General features: G+C 43.7%; 1 long non-coding RNA gene across 1 annotated transcript; it reads right to left on the reverse strand.

Moving 5' to 3' along the window:
* Positions 1-1,646: 1,646 nt before the first annotated feature.
* Positions 1,647-6,390, reverse strand: LOC121066194. The gene is made up of 3 exons (XR_005817566.1): positions 6,189-6,390; positions 4,510-4,760; positions 1,647-1,773 (listed from the first exon to the last, which is right to left on the reverse strand). It is a non-coding gene; the product is annotated as an uncharacterized LOC121066194 (long non-coding RNA).
* Positions 6,391-7,081: the final 691 nt, after the last annotated feature.

Genomic DNA, 7,081 nt, shown 5'->3' on the forward strand with positions numbered 1-7,081 from the left:
GTGCGAGTGAGGGGAGTCAGGGAGTAAAGAGAAATACTTTTCTTCCCATGAGCTGTGAGCACCGAGACCTCAGAGCTGGGTGAATGGTGCAGTCAGCCCCTCCTGCAGCCTGTCCCTCCCCTTCTGTCCTGCCTTCCCGCCTGCCACTGGGCCAGCTCCCCACTCCATGGACACGCTGGTCTTCCTCTGTCTGGAAGGAGGACTGGGCACCTGCCATGAGAGCTGGCTCCAAGATCTTGGATTTCCTTGGATGCTAGTGGTGGCCAACGTGGATAAGTCTGGGAAGTGTCAGGGACGGAGGATAGCATTGCCTGGAAAGAGCTGCACTGTTTCTCCACAGCATCCCTCACTGACAGTCAGGACAGTGATCCCAGCTGGGGATGCCTACGCCGCACACCTCACCTAAAGGGGATGGGTGCCTTCAATGGGATGGGTGCCTGAGTTTCCCTAACAAACAACATCAGGACAAAGGAAGGTCCTGTGGGAAGGAGAAATTACTTTGGTCTGAATTATGCCTCTGCATGCTGGAAAACTGGAGAATATAGGCTGTGTCCTGCCTCCCTTGTATGATCTGTCTTCACGAAATGCACAGTGACAATGAATAACCCACATCTGGGAGATCTTCAGACTGCAGTTTTGCTCAAATTGTATATGATATTATTTCTTGTTGCAGTCCTGAGACTGTGACCTGTTACTCCCTCTGTCCCATGTCACTTTTCCCCTTATTATTTTCTCTCACACTACCTCAACCCTTCTGCAGCAGAAGACTTGTCTTTGCTCACTTCTTGTACCTTCCATCAGCTCACTCTCCTCTTTTGCTAATAAGCTGTCTTTCCATACCTCCCTTCACTGAATCACGTCTCCATCATCATGCCTGATAAGGGTGATGCTTGACCCTCCGGATCTGTTAATTTTCCATCTCCCTGATGCTTTCTCACATCTGCCTTACCCTTGTCCAGATCGCCCTGTTATTAAACACCTCTCATGATTACCCAAAGAGCAGATAGAAGCTAAAGCATCCTGCACATCCTGCACGGAGATGGTTTGGTTGCACTGTAGGTTGTCCCCACTGCCTGTTGGCAAGAGGCTGGGAAGGTTGTGGAGAGGACGTTTATAAACTGCATGCCATGCCTCTGATTCAGTACAGGAATTTCAGGTGTGGGGCAGGATGATAAACTACAGCTGAAGATCAGGTGGTGCAGGGCATTTCAGAAAGAACACGGGAGCCAGACAAATTCAAACATTAGTATTTCCTATAGTCTGTAGATATTCACTTACTCAAACCAAGTCTTTATCCACTGAAATGACATTTTCTGTGTAAGTGCACTGCTGTTTGCAGCTATCTAGGACGCACAAATGTTATTATGCAGATACAGTTTCTCACAAATGGTGCATAGGAATATCTATAGATGTTTTGATGTGTATCTATACATATTTTTTCTCTGCCAGGGAAATTGCTAGACTATCATTAAGAATACAACCAGCATCTGTAGGCTTATTTTTAAAGGTTTTATTCACATATGGTAGAGAGTGTGGAATCTCAAGAGATGTTCAGCTTTGTCTCTCGCATACATATGAACACACACAATCTACATATACATGGGCACACAAACATGTGCCCGTAAACTTTATACAAAATGTGGATGGCCAAATTTGGGGGTGAAGGTTTTCCATTTAATCAGATGACCTCAGATTTACCTGTATGTTGTTATTAAGTTCTGACACTGTTGTTTCTTCTGATTCAGGGGCCTGATAGACCCTCATTGCCGGGCTCTGTGAAAGGAAGGGAACAAAATCAGAAAGACTGACTCAGTCATTCAAGGCAGGCAGGGGCTCAGGAAAGGAGGTTCAAGAGGAGGTCCTCAAGAAAGGAAAGCGTTCAGAGGTTTGGAGGACTTGATCGTAGGAAGAGAGGGAGAGGTGGAGTGCAGTGTGAGATTCAGAGCACAAGGCCTGGGCAACATCGCAGGGAGTGCCTGCCACGAGAAGAGCCTGTGATGGACAGTCTGAGTGCAGAGGCAGCACCACACCTGACAGGAAGATGCTCAGCAGCCTTCAGCCTACCTTGCAACAGGAGCAGTCACCTGCAAGCAGGGGATCAGAGGGACCTGAACAGAAAGGTACCATGTACCATCAAATGCCACAATCTTCAGAGCCTGAGCTTAGATGGTGCTTCCAGCTGTGCTCTCCCAGGCCATGACAGCTACCAGGCCCAGGAGATACGTACCTGCATTCCTCTGTTGCAATGCCCTGTTCTAAATGAGATTTTCTTTCTGTCAGCTCTCATTACTTTATTTGGAAAATGTATGGATGTTTAACAAAAATCTGTTGAATGCTGAAAGGCCTAGTGGATGTAATACTTGCAGGGATTGCAGAGTGCTGTCCTGCGCCTCACAGGACCCGGTGCACTATGCCATTCTGCTGGTCCTGCTGGAAGAACTGCTTTATGATATGCTATTGAAATAGGTGACTGGTATTGCCATTCATGAATTTTGGCCAAATTAGAAATAAGTCAGAAAGTGACTGCAAGAATCATCTGATGGATCCATGCTGAAAATCAGCAAAAGTTTTGCTATACTTAAAAAAGAAAAATACATATATATTATTTTCTGACTTGCAGCAAAGTCTTAACTCAAAACTTAATTGAATAACAATATTTATGGTTTGCAGCATGCTAGAGATATCAACATGTTTTATGACTGTGTCTCTGTTTTATAGGTGAAGAAAAGTGAGGCATAGAATATTTTGGTGCACTTCGTTACAACCTAAACTTGACAGACTGTTTTTGCACCCTGACTTGCCTCAAAGCTCATGCCAGTAATAAAGCACACATCTTCAGGCTGTATTTGCAGTGTGCAACACAAATGGCTGCAGACACTGGATCATTTCAGTGGTACCCCTATGTGGGTTCTTCAATTAATTTGCTCATTCACATGCTGTAGGAAGTTCTCCAGGTTAAAAAAAAAAAATATATATATATATATATAAAAAATAAATGTAAACCCTGGAAGCAAGGATATTTTAGCAAGTAGTTGTTTTCTTTGAGTACTCTTGAAGTACAAACAAGAGTACAAAATGCTGTGGATAGTTTTGGGTTAACAAAAGCCATCAGGCTTTACAGGGAAATTGATGGAGCTCTCTGAATCTGCATCCAGTGACTTCCCTTCTGGCATAGTCTAGGGGAAGAGATTTGATGATATCTGATGGTATCTGAATCCTGTTACCACTGGTTAAGCTCATTAACTGGATGCTGTGCGAGGCCTGAGCACTGTTTTACAGTCAGAGAGAGATGAAGACTCCTACAGAGATACTCTGGCTGACTTCCCAGGAGCAACTCTGTAATGTAGCTGATCTCCCCCAGTACTGGCCTCTGCATTTTTCCAGCATTTTCTCTTCCCTTCCTTTCCACCGCCTACTCTTCTCAGTTTGGGTTCTGTTATCTCTATTATGTGCTCTCTCACTTTCTTGCTTTCCCCAAATGTTTATTTAGTTATAGTCTGCATTAATCAGGGAATTTCATGCAGCCCTCTCTCCCCTTTCTTCATAGGAGCCTAAGGTGAGTGAGGGCCTCTTCAAGGACTGGATCCATCTGGTAGAGGTCTCCCCCTTCCCCAGTGGAGGAGGGATCAGCCACTTTGAATGTGAGTGCTCCCTGAGATAGTTTACCCCAGCTGCAAAGAGAAGAGATGCAGGATAAGGATGGAGGAACAGCTGCCGGAGGATTTCAGAGCACGCAGATTGCATAATTCCACCAACCGTGGCAGGAATCTTTTAAGAAAATTATGGGGCCTGAGGCAATATTGTCAGTTCACTACAACACCTGCTAAGGGGCTTTATGGCAGCAATTGGGACATTATGAATCCCATGAGCCGGGAGGTTGCAGGGAACCTTCAATGGGTCTCAAGGATCCCATTGTTTTCTCAAATTTTGGAAAATCCCTATTCTGTGGCTTAGGGACTGGACCTAGTTCAACAGATTTCAAAGTTCCCAGGGTCCCTTCATGAACCCTGGTACAGGGAATGGCATTTTGGTAATTTTGTTCCTGTTTCAAAGCATTTGGTCAAATAATTATCTAATAATACACCATTTCTACTTATAGAAAATACATTTCTGTTTATGGTAGACCAAAGGGGGTCCCTAACAAAGATATTCTGCTGGATCTATCTTCCCAGCAAGAAAAGAAAAACAAAAAAAAAGTAACTGCTTTAGTCATAGCCAGAGGGCTGATTTTCATTGTTGCAAGGATATCCTACAGAGACCAAGATAATTTCGTTTTGAAACATCTTTCCTCCCTTCTACCTGATTTTGCCCTTTCTCATAACTTCTGAGAAAAATCTGCTGTTATTCAGTAATCTTTTTTTTTTTTTTCCACAGCCTGATCATACTCCCAGAGTTGTGCTAAAAGGCCCCTGCATCCGATATCACGTTATCAATTCTCCCTGCAATCCTTGCCAAGCCATTACACTGTTCTTCCTTCTTGGCACCTTCTTAAATCCCTTAAATATTCACCAAACATCCTGAAGGCAATAACCCCCCTTCTGACAAATCCTCAGCAGTCTGGAGGGCTCCGTTATGCTTCCACGCTACACCAGCAAACTCTTGGCATGATCTTCTGGTCACAGATTCGTGCCCCACAGTAATCCACAATGCACTTCCACTCACACTCTGCTATTCCAATTTCAAAGCACTCTGGGCTTCCTATGCACGTTACTTGCATTGCTCACTTCAGCGTGCAAGACATGAATTGTTTGGTGATGATCCTAAGACAAGAGAACAGACAGTAACAATTGAAAACGTTTTTAGCACAACACAGCCTCTGTATAATTTTTTTACAATGGTGTAAGCATGTTTATGATTAAGGGACAGGCTGATTCCCAAGGTATCTCTCACCCTGGGTAAATTGAACTAATTCAATCTATATATCTATTAATCAACAAGGCTTATCAGCACTGAGTTTCCAAAATATACTATCTAGGGGATTAGGGGTTAAGACAGAGATACGAAAGGGTGCTCAGAAAATGCTCCTTTCACATAGTCAAGATGAAATTATTTGAGGCTGAAGATGTGGAAAATTCCTGCAGCTCAGCTCCAGTGTGAAAAATGTTCATTTGAGGCCTTATTCCTTAAATTATCTCTCTTCCCCTGGTAAATGCTGAGCTGGGTGAAGAACTGTTAGAGCCGAGATAGCTGTGTGAGAAGGGAGAGAAGCTCTGACACAGAATTCCACTCTTCTGTGCCCCTCGCCCTGGTGCTCATCCACACAGTGTCCACGTCGTCAGTGGGCTGTGCACACAAGAAAAAATAAAAGAGGAGGATGGACAGAGGGAGGAGCCTGACCAAACAGTTACCAAGCTGAATAATTTTTCCTCACCCCATTCTAAGGACAGTGAAAGAAATACAGGAAAAGCTGCATGAAGCAGGACTGCTGTCTGGGCAAAGTTTTAGCAGCAGCAGCTTGACTACGGGATCTGCTGTCCCATCCCCTGGGGACAAGATAGCCTAGAAGCAGGGGAGAGACATTTGTATGGGTAGCTGGGAAAATAGCTCTGATTTTTTTTTATTATTATTTTTTTCCTTTTTTTCTTGGCGGAGCCCAGTTGATGCCTTCTCCTCAGCCCCTTTCTGCCCTGGAAGAATGTGGCAGAAGCGCAGCTTCTACTTGAGGATTATTTTCTCACCCACACATTTCTGCCTGTGATGAGGACCAGAGAGAATAATGATTTTTCTGTTAATAAAAGAATTATTTTTTTTAATGACTATATGTCGTTATTGTGGCTAACTACATCCACAGCCTCTAAGCCATATTCCCCCCCCCCCCCGTATATGAAACAAAAAAGTGTTTGAAGAAACTGAGCACACACAGGTGAAATTTAATGAAAAGCTGCAAAATTGAAAGTCTGGAGGAATTCCTTTCTCCCCCTTCTTCCTTGGCTGTCTACTCAGTTGCAAGTGATTACAGGCTTGCAGCAGAGAGGTGTTTTCGTTGGGGAAGCTTCCAGCAGACTGATTGGGTGGGCCCTTGCCCTTTGAATAAATGCCAAATCCAGCAGTCTAGTAAGGAGGAAATTTTTAAAAAGTCTATCCTGCTACAAGCCTAAACCAAGAAAAACTGGAGTAGACATCATGAAGGTAGAATTGACTGCCTTCAGGAGGGAAGGTAGCTGTAACCAAGATTTCTCTCCACTCACCTCCTCATCCGAAAGCTTTTCTTTCCTCTGAAAGTCAAATCTGTTTCACAGAGATCTGTGTCTTTTGCATTCAGCATAGCTTTTCCCAATAGAAAATGTGTGATGGAGAGTTTACTAGGGCTCAGAGGGACTGCATGTGGCTCCCTCTCCCTCTGCAGCCTGCCAGCCCCTGCAGCTTGCCTCAGCACAGCCCGGACCTCTCTGCTCTGTGCTTCTTGCTAGGGAATGATGAAAGGAAAACACAAGTGGTTAAGTGAGCAGCAGCTGGGGAGTCTTGGAAAGGAAAAGACTGACCGTGTATTAAAATATGGTAAATTGCAGTAATTAGCTACACATTTATTTGTAAAGTAATGTAAAGTAATGATTCTAGACATTCTCACAGCACCAGATATATTCTGGGACATCAACTGACCTGCTTCTGATTCATTTATTATTTCAGCCTCAAAAAGGTTATTTAGACCACAAAGCCTTCTTGCCCAGTTTTTAGATTAAAAAGAAACTGGTTCACCAATCTCCTTGTGCAAGTTCAGGGAGGTTGCTCTCAAAGATGATTTTCTTTTCCTTACATCTTTAAATGCAGTCACCTCCTGAAACAGAACTGCTCCATATCCTGTTCAGTGCGGACCGGCACAAAGCTGATCTACGCCCACAAAATTATAGGTATGGATGTATTTATAGGACTATGCAAATACCTAGGGTGCGCTCTTATAAAATGTGCATTTCTCAGTTGTTTGTTCTTAGCACTTCAGATAAAGTTCATTCTGACTGAAAGAATATATTTGTTGGAATATGGGCCAAAGTAAGAAAAAAGAAATAATTGTCCTACAGAATCTGAAAGTGAAATTCAAGGATGCCATGTAAGACATATATCCTTATAACCAGAGTCCCAGGAC

The sequence above is a fragment of the Cygnus olor genome, chromosome 2 (assembly GCF_009769625.2).
Source record: "Cygnus olor isolate bCygOlo1 chromosome 2, bCygOlo1.pri.v2, whole genome shotgun sequence".
Classification (NCBI taxonomy): Eukaryota; Metazoa; Chordata; class Aves; order Anseriformes; family Anatidae; genus Cygnus; species Cygnus olor.